Genomic DNA, 13,448 nt, shown 5'->3' with positions numbered 1-13,448 from the left:
CAGTGCCTATTTCTCTAACCTATGTCCACAAAGTAATGCAAGATAAATAACTGTCATTTTCATGAGAGCTAACATTTGCCATTCTTCTTTCTTTCTACATTAAACATATAATTGGCAAGTCCAAATAATATTTGAAGTATTTCCCAAACAGGAGAGGAACTAAAACACTGAAAGTGGCATAGGGCTATGCTCAGTATTTCTGAGAAAATAAAGGGACTTGAAATCACAGAAACACTAAAAGTTTTACTGCTCCACAGCTTAAAACCATTCTGGAAGCACAAGATAGTTGATTATTTTTTTGGTTTATCCTTTCAGAGGGGGGCCTGTCTTTTTCCCTGTTCCTCCTGATATGCACCATATTCTCAATTCTTAGTTCACTTTTTAAGTGTTATTTATTGTATCTTCAATATTCTAAGATAGTGTCACTGTAAAGTTCTGTATCTTAACATCCTCTTAATGCAGCCTAGATAACATCAGCTGCCTGTAAGTAAAATCTCCCCTCCAAACATGCACCACTCAAACTGTGAAAGTCAGTAGCAGAGAAAGCAACACTCCTTCATTTTCTAGCTCATTCTTAGAGCTAAATTAACAGCACTCCTGGTAGTGATTAAGCCAAATTACAGACATTTGTTATCCTAGTATTCCTCTCAATTTGTTAAGAGGAATGATAAAGCACGTGGAGGCTTGGGGTTATTTTCTCTTTTTTTAGACAGTTAATGTCATAATTACATGTATAAGCCCCTTAGATCAGACAGACACTAATATGTTGTTTCATTCCTTCATGAATTGTTTGAAATGAGAAAGAATTACCTTCTGCTATGGGGATGCCTGCAACAGGTGATTTACAGAAACAGTCCCACCAGCTTCTGCAAAGGCATTTTGTTGAAGAAGAGTTTCATGCAGCAAGAGCTATCTCATCACCCCTTGTGCCTTTATATTAGACATATTCTTAATAGGTTACTTGTGATTGGTAGGTATTATTCCCTAATTTCAGACAGCAATACAACATTTCATGAATGGTCACTGCACATTAGTAGATGCACATAAGCCATGGTTATAGACAGTCTATCAACTCAGTAAGCAGCCACTAATAAACCACTAATTGAAAGCTCTATTTATTATTCATTTGTACAACGCTTACAACAATCTCAAAATCAGAGCTAAGATACAGAAGACGTCTTCATGGTTGATAATGTTTTGGTATTTGTATCTGCAGAAAGCCTTGAGATTAATCTTAGTCCTGCCATAAAAAAGATACTACCAGCCACTATTGCTTTATGGTGAGTAAATCATACTGCACCTGACAGAAATTCTGTAATTTCTTTGTCATGGAGTTTGATACTGAATATAAAACACAGTTCTGTTAAGCTATCACATATGGCTTAATAGAACATTATTGACTTTACTGAAAATTGTTTCTTCCGCTAATTGCTTTTCATTACATTTTTATTATTGGTAAGGGGACATTGCACTTTTCTAAGAAAACAAAAGAAATCCTATTTTCCTGACTTGCTTTTTACTATCATTTGGAGCAATTCAGACAAGTCCCATTTTCCTCTGAGAAAGATGAAGTCGTATCTCCAAATCAAGTTGAATAATGCACCAGTGAGTAAACTGATGTAAGTCATGAGCAGATCAATGTGACTTTGATTCATTGTACATACTGAAGTAAAATCAAGAGGATATTTTTTTAAGAGAAAAAGGAAGCTTCCTTCATATGTCACATGGGTTTCTTGCGGCACTTCCGAAGTCAGTGAGCAGCTGGTATTCAGCAGGCCAAGAACAGGTTTTAAAACTGCTGTGCTGCAGAAACAATACTTTGTTTCCTCCTTCTATTTGTCAGTTCTATGTTGCTGATATTATAAGACAGATTTTTTTTATTTCAGTATTTCAGTACTTCACTTGGTGCATGGATATACCAAAGGGTAGTGATTAGGTAACTAACTGGTATCATTACAGAGTAGGACTAGCAGGAAGTGTTTAAACTTAAAATATATTTGTAGTGTGACTGCATACATTATTGTGAGAAAGTGACAGGCTACAGAAGCTAGCGTTCAAACAACAAGCTTTAAGACATTTGCTGTTACTAACCAAAGTAGTTTAGCAATGGTAAGTAGAGAAATAGGGCAGTTCAGAGTTTTACTTGGTGCTCCACATCACTCTCAGAAAAACTGTTTTTCCCCACTTTTGGGATCCACCAACTACACAGCTTTCAAGAAGAGATGCCTTCTGTGCCAGTAGATAGATCGGATTTCTCTGTGAACTTCTGTGTTTTATACATGTAAATCCCAATCTAGCAGGCTGAAATCTTTCAGCAAGTGTGCTAGTGATTGTACTATTGCTTGTGTTTTAACTCTGAACCTAAGCGTGCAGTCTGTGACTTACACCAAAGCTCAAGTCATTGAATTCCTTGGACTTAGCTCCAATCCAGCCTTCATTAATTAAGTAGCTGATGTGGTTGTGCTACATGCCAAGAGTAGACAAGACAAGTGTGTTGCAACAATTACACTTGTCTGCTTTTCAAACAGAATAACCTCTTAAGGGGATTTTCTGCTGAATTTGATGGCTTTCTATGTAAAATCAATAACCACAGTCTAGTCCCTAATAGGCTTCCTGAAGTCTCTATTTGTCCCCTTTTGGAAGGTACAAGCATGTTACTTTTTCTCTTGCAGTTGTATTTTATTAGCTAGATAGCTTTGTAATCCAGTTATGTTTTTGTAATTTCTAATTTGTTTGACTCAAGTGGGAGAATGGACTGGAGATGGAGATATCATTAAAGCTGAATTAAAGTTTCTTTAGAATTAGGCAAGCAATTGCAGTCTGCAGAATAATTTCTGAGAAAAGAATCTGAGTTCTGAGAAAGTGGCTGTTTATCTAATTTCTGTTCACATTAACAATTGAAAGTTTGCAAGTGATTAATGTTCCAGGAGACTAGTCAAAGCTCAGTAGTATTCAGCAGCCTGTAAGTGCATTTTGATTTCTTCTTATGATTGAAAATGTATAGGTGAGAACATTAAGCAGTTCCTTGTCCATTTATACACTTTCTACAATTCTCACCAGTTGTGCTCATAACTCTTGTTCTCTTTGTCATTTGGCCTTATGGTTCCTTTTTTAACTTTTCCTTTTTTATGGTCTTTCAGATGTGGTTGCTTAGGTGCATAAATATCTTAAAAATAAATAGAAAAAATACACCTTAATATGTAATGTGTAACAATTGCAGTGAACTGTCACTGCAATTTCATTTTAATGTGCTTTACACCTGTGGCTTTCTAACAACAAACTTAGTTGAATACATTATCAATGAAAATTCTGCTAGCATGTTTTAAACTGTTCTCTTTTATGATTTCTATTATAGCTCACTGTACTTTAACTAATCTAACCATTCAGGTGGATGTTGTAAGTCTGAACATGAATTTTCCTAATATATCGTAATTATAGAAGCATTAAATAATGTTTTGATCACCCACAGTGAAAGTAATATACAGTATTCCTGATTTCTTGTTTCTAACACTTTAAGTCACGACGTATCATTAACTTGAACAAAATAAAGTCACATCCATTTTTGTTTATTATATTTTAACTGAAAACTTCTGAGAGGACTATGTTTGAACACTTCATGCAATGGCATACCTGCAGTAGTGTAACCTTTTCTAATGGCAGTGGTAGTAAGATGGTATTAAACCATAAGCAGTGTTAAGTGCTGGGGAAAGACAGCTGGAGAAAATGCTCTTGAACATTCTTTTCATTATTGTAGAAGCATCCCAATTTCCAACATTTTCACTTACTCAATACACTACCTCAAAACCTTCATCTTCAGCGAGTGTCCCCTGAACAAAAACATACCATTTATTAAAACCACTTTTCCCAATAATATATCCTGCAGGGTTAATATTGCTTACAGGTAGTAATTCTAGCTAAGTTTCCTACAGGGTTCCATTTCAGAAAAAACCTTTATGCATATGATTAATTTTAAGCAAAATATGCACTATGGGGATCTCGTTCCTAAGGTCTGAATCATTCTCCAAGGTGAACAAGTGTAATATTGTCTATTACACAAGGCCTGTTACAATCCCTTTTGCAACTTCTGAAAACTTCTCTAGAGCAGGTTCAAATTCATCTTTTTTTTAAACACTATTAACTCCAGGCTACTTGAATATCACACACAGCTGCCTCAAGCTGAATTCATTTATCTGATTAGTTCTGTCTCCTTTCCTACATTGACATGAGGGATCGTACATGTATTTACAAATGGATAGAAAACAGTGTCTTTTTAGAAGTAAATGACAGTGTTTACTTGAGTTTATGTCCCTTTCACTGACATATCTTTCTTTATCCTTACTTGACAATGTTAAGAAAATGATTTCATTCAATTTTTAAGTATCTTACGTTTGAATGTAACAAATTCACACTTTTTTTTTTAAACTTTAAGGTGCTGTGCTGTGCAAGATAGACAATAAAGCAGGTTTTGTACATTTCTCATCTTCCATTGTAAACACTTTCTTTCTTACCTAATCAGCCCTGACTCCTGATGGAAAAAGAAAAAAAAATTTCTAACAAACCTGCAGAGTTTCTGGAATTCTTTTTCTTTTTAGGGAGATATATATATATATATATGTATACATATATATGTGTTTGTGTATGTGTGTATATTTATACACATATAAAAGTGTCTGTGTGTATATGTATATGCATATAAATTACTTTCAATTATTTTCTAAACTTTTCCTTATGTATGGTAATTTGTTCTAGGACTATTCAGACAAATGATAATGTATATGTTTGGGATAGAAAGTTTAGATTTAAAAATTAAATCCCTTCATACTCTTAGCACCCTATGAGGGAACCTGGAGAAGCCTATAAATGAAGAGAAAGGTGATTCTCTGCACATACGTGTCCTGGGTTCAGCAGTAGCAGTCATGTTTTTTTTTCCTTTGTGGTAGCTGGTGCAGTGCTGTGTTTTGACTTCCAGCCTGAGAACAGTGTTGGTGAAGTCGATGTTTTCAGTTGTTGCTAAGCAATGTTTACCCTGACCAAGGACTTTGTGAGGCTCATGCTCTGCCAGGGAGGAGGGGAAGCCGGGAGGAAGCAGAGACGGGGTGCCTGACCCGGGCTAGCCGGGGAGGTATTCCATACCACAGCACGTCATGGCCGGGGTGGGGGGTGACTGGGAGTTACCCGGAAGGACACGGGCTTCCGGGTGGAACTCGTTTTCTTGGCCGGTGGTATCGTATTCTCTTCCCTTGTTATTTTCCCTTATCATTGTTGTAGTTGATAGTAGCGGTGGTGATTTGTGTACATTGGTTGCTGGACTGTTCTTGTCTCAACCCGTGGGAGTTGCATTTTTTCGATCCTCCTCCCCGTTCCTCTGGGAGTGGGGAAGGGGAGAACCCCGGTGGGGGGGGGGACACGGACCTCGATTGTTGTCAGCTCGGCACCACTCACTGGGAGTGAGTGAACAAGTTACCTCACTGGGTTTAAACCACGACAATACGGTGAGTGATAACACTGTATGACGAATCTGTCTGTGATTTCATTTAGCTAAAATCATTTTGGACTGAGGAACCAACATCTTTTTGGCGCAGGCACAGGCTCTCTGAAGAGAACACTTGAAGCCTCAAGTGTTTCAATTGAGACCCATATAAAGATGCTTCAACTCATGTATTTGGAGTCAAATTTTAAAGGTAGACAAGCGGAGATATAAGTTTGCAGTTCTGAAAATCTCTCTAAAGCTCTTGACTACTCTTTTAAAATTATATATACCTTTATATATAAATATGTGTGATTCTTCTACTTACAAACACATTTCTGAGGTCAAAAGGGTTTTTCTTATGAAGATACAAACTCACCATTTCAAGAAGCAGTTTTACTTCACCTACACTTGTCATAGGAGAGATTTGACTACTAGGCTGTCAAATGGATCTGTGCCATCCATTCAGAGCAGATCCATTCAGATCCATTCAGAGCAGATTTAAACTGCATAAAACGAAGTGGAAACTAAGTAAGCCCGAAGAGATATAGAGGTGGGTAGCACCTAACCTTGAGAACTGAGCAAAAGTAGCTAATAAGACAGCACTGATGCTCAAAATAAGCAGTCAGCAGATGAAATACGTGAAATTAAACTTTTGGTATGATTATTTTTAAGCATTGAATGCTAAGAACTTTCTCTTTTTTTTGTGTACAAAAATAACTGTCCTCTTTGTTTTGCTTGTCTGACTTTCTAAGAGTTGGATCTGGAAGTATTAAAACTGAATTAAAAAAATATATGGATATCGATATAGATAATTATATAGATGATATGATACAGATAATTAGGTACATATAGAGATACTGATAGATGTAGATGTAGATATTGATATAGATATAGATGTAGATGATGTAGATGCAGATGTAGATGTAGATGAGATATAAAGAGATATAGACATGATAGAGACACACAGAGAGATAAGAGATGAGATATAGAGATAGATGATAGAGATATAGAGATGATACAGAGATAGAGATGATAGAGATAGAGATGATGTCGTGGTTTAAACCCAGTCAGGTAATTCGTTCGCTCACTCCCCCCCCTTTCTTGCCCTCCCCCTGCTCCCGGAGGGACGGAGAGGAGAATCAAAAAGAATGAAACTCCCACAGGTTGAGATAAGAACAGTTTAGTAACTAAGGTATAACACAAATCACTACTGCTACCAACAATGACAATAATGATAAAGGAAATAACAAGGGAAGAGAATACAACACCTCAGCACCAGCCAACTGATAACTTGCCCCCCTCAGCCCAACCAAGCACTGACCGATACCTCCTCCAACCCTGCAGACTCCCAGCCCTTCCGGCTAACTCCCTGTTACATCCTGGGCATGACGTGCTGTGGTACGGAATACCTCTTTGGTCAGTTTGGGTCAGGTGTCCTGTCTCTGCTTCCTCCTGGCTTCCCCTCCTCCCTGGCAGAGCATGAGGCTCACAAAGTCCTTGGCCAAACCAAAACATCGCTATCAGCTCTGTTCCCAGGCCAAAAGTCAAAACACTGCACTGCACCAGCTACCAAGAAGGAGAAACATGACTGCTACTGCTGAATCCAGGACATTATCCACCCCTTATTCCATACCATTCACGTCATGCTCAGATCCCACATTTTCAATATACCATCACTCTTATCTAAGTGCACGGACCAGTAGCTATAAAGCTGCTGCGTCCATCTGGTCCATGATGCCAGGCTCCATCTCTTGTAACAGTCTTCCAGAGCAGGAGAGACTGTGTGCAGTGTTCACACTCGTGAATAACCTGGGCAATAGTGTCCATTGCTAAGTCCACCCCTCGATCATGAGCCCATCTCTCTGTTGCATCTCTGCTCTGATGGCCTGAAGTGCCATGGACCCACCAGGCTTAAAATAATTCACTGTCCCCTTCAGCAGTTTCTGCAGCTTCTTGCTGGGGACTCCATACAACTGCCTTCCATCTCCGATGCTTCCAAAGCACTGGAGGGGCCCAGTGGACTAGATACTTGCCCATACTGTCCCACGCACCCTGCCACTCATGACTGTCCAGCCTTGGGGAAAATCTCTTGGTCCCCCTGCATCGTCATCTAACCCCAGACAAGACCCAAACCTGACTCTGCTTAACTTCTGAGATCAGACAAAATGGTGGTGGGTAGCACACAGCCTGTATGTGTGCCAACATGCTGATCCCCATCACAATCAGCAGGCAGGTCCCAAGGATACCCAAAGGCCATTCAAAACCTTCAGAACTCTCAAACGATGCTGCTGTGCTTGTCACTGGGGCTGGTGTAGCTGCTGTGCTTGCCGGCTCTCCCACCACCAGCTTCTCTTTTCCTGAGTCCAGCTCTTCCTCCTCTGCCTTGCTGGGAAATGCTGCGTGGCCTCCTGCATCCTCCTGGGGCTCGGTGGGCGGCTGCCGGGGAATGCTCTTGACAGTCGCGGGGCTCGGCTCGGCCGCGGGGCTCGGCTCCTCCGCGGGGCTCGGCTCCTCCGCGGGGCTCGGCTCCTCCACCGCCTTCTCCCGCTGCTCGGCAGCCCCTTCCTTCTGTTCCTCGACCGCCCCGACCTCCTCCACCGGCAGCCGTCCCCTCGCGGCCTCCGGCCCAGCTCCCGCCGCTGCTTGGTCCCCGGGGCCGCTCTCCCGGGCCGGTTCGGCTGCCGCCGGCTCCCGGGGCCTCTCCCCCTCGGCTCCCCGCAGCCTCACGAAGATGGAGAGTAGGGCGAGGGCCAGGACGGTGAAGAGCAGCCGGACGGCCAGGTACAAGTCCACGGCCACGTCCGTCCCGCCCTGCTGCTGGAGCCCGCCCGTATTACAAGCCATTGCCATAAAGCACAGTGAGACAAGAACCTTAGCCCAGGCCCCACACTTGATAAACACTAACACAGCAAATACCGGCTCTACGTAAGTTACAACGGTCTGAAGCTGTGAGATCAACAAGAACAACTCTGAGAGCCAATAAATCAGCATTGTGACGAGTGGCTATTAATCCAGTCAGATCTGTCGTTATCTCAACCCTTCATGCCCCACGTTGGGCGCCAAAAAGAACTGTCATGGTTTAAACCCAGTCAGGTAATTCGTTCGCTCACTTCCCCCCCTTTCTTGCCCTGCCCCTGCTCCCGGAGGGACGGAGAGGAGAATCAAAAAGAATGAATCTCCCACGGGTTGAGATAAGAACAGTTTAGTAACTAAGGTATAACACAAATCACTACTGCTACCACCAATGACAATAATGATAAAGGAAATAACAAGGGAAGAGAATACAACACCTCAGCACCAGCCAACTGATAACTTGCCCCCCTCAGCCCAACCAAGCACCGACCGATACCTCCTCCAACCCTGCAGACTCCCAGCCCTTCCGGCTAACTCCCAGTTACATCCTGGGCATGACGTGCTGTGGTATGGAATACCTCTTTGGTCAGTTTGGGTCAGGTGTCCTGTCTCTGCTTCCTCCTGGCTTCCCCTCCTCCCTGGCAGAGCATGAGGCTCACAAAGTCCTTGGCCAAACCAAAACATCGTTATCAGTTCTGTTCCCAGGCCAAAAGTCAAAACACTGCACTGCACCAGCTACCAAGAAGGAGAAACATGACTGCTACTGCTGAACCCAGGACAATAGAGAGAGAGATGTAGGTATTTATATAGATAGGTATACATATAGGTATAGATAATACCCTAATAAAAAAAATAAAAAGACAATGAAGGATCATCTGTAAAAAAAGAATATAAAAAATTAGCTGAATATTCTACATGGTTGATTTACTTATGTGAGACCAAACCAGCTGACCGTTCATGACCCACAGATGTAAACTAAGCTATAGGTATTCTTCACTTTCTCTGATGAAGGAAAGTGAAAAACAGAAATCCTAAGAAACAATTAGCTGTCTCTCAACTCAGGTAGCTGAGTCACTTTCACAGAGCTAGGTGGCAAGAACTCACAGGTTTCTAAGTGGGATAACACCTCTTTTTAATGTACCTTGCTTTATACCTTAATTTAATTCATGTTCTGAAAAGAAAGCAAATGCCTCTTACTTACTGTATGGGCTTTATATTCACTGAATTAGTTTTTATCTAAACTAGGGAGTACAGCAGAGTCCAGATTGTGACAGAATTTAGCTCCCATCTGTAATCACAGGAGGGAGTAAAGTATTATATTTGTAGTGATTAATGTGCACCTATCATTAGATTCAGTAAAATTCATGACAGAATAGCTCACATACTTTTTCAAAATCATTCTCAAAATCATTCTGAGACACAGATTCACAAGCACTACCTGAATTCCCATGCTCAGCATTTCTATTAGCTGGGCTGTCAAGAGGCAGACAGTAAGAGAGTTGGACTAATTTTAGGCTTGTGCTGGTTTTGTAGGTGGTTGCAAAAGGGTACACATTTAAAGTTCAGGCCCAAGGTAGTAGGCAGAGGCAGGTGATTGATTTTTGTTACTGTGCAGTAACTTGTCTTATTTCTTCTCTGGCCTTTCAGTGCTCCTGAAACTGATCAGTCTATCCATTCACTTTTCCATCTCCAAGCACTGCCTTTTAGTTGCCAAGGCTATCATTTTTGACCTTCTACTATTTCATAAAAATATTCTGGTCATACGTCCCCAGAGGTTCTGAAATTTAGTGATGGGATAGCAATTTCTAATTCCACTTGAGAAAATTGTGAAGAAATGTATGATATCTGAAAGGAGCAAAAATCTGTAGCCTCGTTCACAGGAGGAGTCATGAGGAGATTTGTGTACTGGAAAAAGTCAAAAGAGGGAAAACTAGGAGATCTGAGGGTGATATAATTAATAAGAGAGATCCAGGCACAGATATTTTATGGACTATGAAAAGGGTAGGTTGATAATGTGTATATGTATGTACACTCTTTATCTCTTCCACTCACTCAAAACTCTCACCTTTAGTACATAGCCATAGAAACCTCAAGGTACGTCATAGTAGGAGAAATGTTCTTTAAACTGGAGACTGACTTGGACGATTTCCTGTTGTGTAGTTGATTTGGTGGCATTAATTTACAGTGTTAATGAATAACTATATTATTCAATGAAAAATAATAGGGCTAGCTTTTTAATGTTAACGAGTAGGCTCTTTTTGATACATTGGGTGCCTTTTGGCTTTTTTACACATGTCACTGCAGCACCTCTCTAGGTGTTGCTTTTATGGTATGCACACATATGCATAGTGTTCTATATATGTATATATATGCACGTCTGTGTATAGAAAGTGCATGATAGCGGAATGTATAACAACTGTGTTAGTGCGAGAGAGCTTATTCACAGATCATCATCTACAAAGACCATCCCAAGTGAGTCTCCACAAACTTGTTTCCAGAATCCCTGCAATTACTTGAGTCCTCATTCAGAAAAAAGGGACTAAGAGCCATTATTAAGAAAAAAAAAATACACAAGCAGACTGCTGTATTTTAAATTGTCACTCTTGGTTGAATAGAAGCTTTCTTACCTTCTTGCACTGGCTGCTGTGCTTGGTAATTCACAACTCCACTATCATGTACTACTTCTTTGTAAAAGGTAAGAGAATGGGCTTGATTGTCCCTATGCTACTGCAAACCAAAGGCAAGCACACCAAAGTGAGAGTCCTGTGATGGGGGTATTTGTTACATGACAACATTTTTCCTTTCCTGCAATAGACAAAATATGTGGACACCAAGTGGATGGACCACAGCAGTAAAGAAGACAGAAGGACAAAATGCAAAGTTAAACCACAGCTGCTTTCCACAGCATGTTGCACTGGTGAATTCTTGGCTATTCACACATATATCTCCTGATTCCTTTTTTATGAGGAGTCCTGTGGAATAGACAAGGTGTAATAGGTACAGGTTACAGACGAGATTCTCATTGGACACAAGAAGAAAATTTTTCACAGTGAAAACAATAGCCACTCAAATAATCTCCCCATGGAAATGATGGCTTCCCAACATTCAACACTTAAGATTCAGATGAACAGGGTGCTGACCCATCTTGTCTAGACCATGCTTTTGCCAAGAAAGGTTGGACCAGATGACACTTGAGGTCCCTTCTAACCTAATATTCTATTTGTCCCAAGGAGCTTTAAGATAAAGAGATAGAAGGCCAATAAGGTGCCACACAAAAAAATAGGACTGGATGATTTTATCCTTTCACCATGGGAAAGGCCAAGTGCTACTTCTCCAGTGAAACTGCTCACAGGTTAACACAGCAGAACTGTGAGCCTTCTCCTCTATTTTACTTGCAGGGAAATACTGGAAAAGGAAAATGCTTCATTATTTATGGAATTTTAGTGAATGGTTTTCTTTTTCCTTATTTTTGAATGATTCTTATTAAGGATGAACCAAGGAGATACATGTATGTTGAGTTGTAAATAAAAGGTGGCAACATCTTTTGTGCAATTAACGATCGAATGTAAGTTTAAAAAAAAAAAAAAAAAAAAAAAAAAAAGGAGCAAGAAGAATTGGATGAAAGTCAGGTATATACTGCCCTCTTTTGGGCAAAAGAGAGCAAAGATATGAAAGAAGACGAAGGCATGTTTTTAAATACTAGTCACAATTTCACAGAACCTCGAAGGCAAGCTAATGCTTTATTTATAGAAAAGCTAAAATGCTGACTAGAACACTCCAGTTAGTTAGACATTAGCCACTCACCAAATGTTGTCTTGTGGATTCAAACACAGTCATACTGTAGTACAAGAATTAATAAAACCAGACCTGAGTAAGAACTGCAAAAGTTAGAGGAAGCAAGGTCAGCAAAGGCAGCGATACAGCAACTGCCCCCAGCAGAGATCAGAATAGCATTTACAGTGTTAAAGAATTTTGTAATTAAATATATGCCATTCTGCAATGTAAACATTTTTCAAAGGTTTTAGTCTTCAAGATTACCAATTAGTTTGAGATTTCCAAGATCTTGTCAAGCTTGAAGATAGGAATCATGTTTCATTGGTTGTGAAGGCCGACAAAGAAAGATTAAGTACTATGATCGATATATTTGTCAAGGCAGCTGTCACATGCCCGATATTTCCTGTGTCAGGATTAATTGAGAAAAGGCAGTCGTCCTCCCCATGGAGAGCTGAGCATGAGTTGTGGAGACTCACAGCTGTCATGAGTCTATTTCCATGCTCTCTGTTCTTGGTCAGTGGCTTGTGAGATAAGAAAAAATTCATTTTCTTAGTACCCCCAGGGGTGAGTCCCATCATCCATGTGCTTCAACAGATCCCTTCAGCACACAGCAAGATGGGCTTTATATAGTTGCTTCTAATGGCATGGGTTGAGAAAGGGACATATGTTCCTGAAAAACAGGTCTAACACCACCAAAACATGCAGTCATCAGACATTTGCTACCCTTTTTTATACCTGTTCTTGGCACTGGACTCTTAACATGAATGATGAGTGAGGAAAGAAAATAGAGGGTTGAATAAACATTGTACATAATAAACACGATTCTATGAAAATACATCATGTGAGATCAAGCATCCTGGCAGAGGTGAAGCTGCTGCCGCTTCATGTCCCATGGCCCAGTTGGCAGTGAGGCTGAAGATATAGTCCCAGCAGGGACGTGCACACAGGGCACACACGTACACCACATACATGTATACACAAGTATATGCGTATTTACATATATACATATATATATACATGGCCAACCATATAGATCACACACACTCAGAGCACCTGTATGAGCACAGAAAACACCAAAGGCCTCATCCTGCTCCCCCCTCTGGCCAAATGGGATACAAGCCCACTAGTGAAAATATATACCTATGTGTGTGCAGCATGGATCCCTCCAGCTGCTGGTCTTAGACAGTCTGCCAAGTAGTAGCCCCTCGATCCCAACTTCCCTAGTTACTGGCACCTGGACACACAAAGCTCCAAGGCTGCAAACCCCACCTCGAGTTGCTGATACAGACCGTCATGTATGTGTGCATGTGTGTATGTGTGCATGAACACACACACGCAGATGGCAGGCACT

Source organism: Pezoporus flaviventris, unplaced genomic scaffold (assembly GCF_033815535.1).
Source record: "Pezoporus flaviventris isolate CSIRO_AGI_PZ_B2104156 unplaced genomic scaffold, CSIRO_AGI_Pfla_v1 ptg000015l, whole genome shotgun sequence".
In the NCBI taxonomy this organism is placed as follows: Eukaryota; Metazoa; Chordata; class Aves; order Psittaciformes; family Psittacidae; genus Pezoporus; species Pezoporus flaviventris.
The sequence above is the reverse complement of the archived record's forward strand: the minus strand, read 5'-3'. Positions refer to the sequence as shown.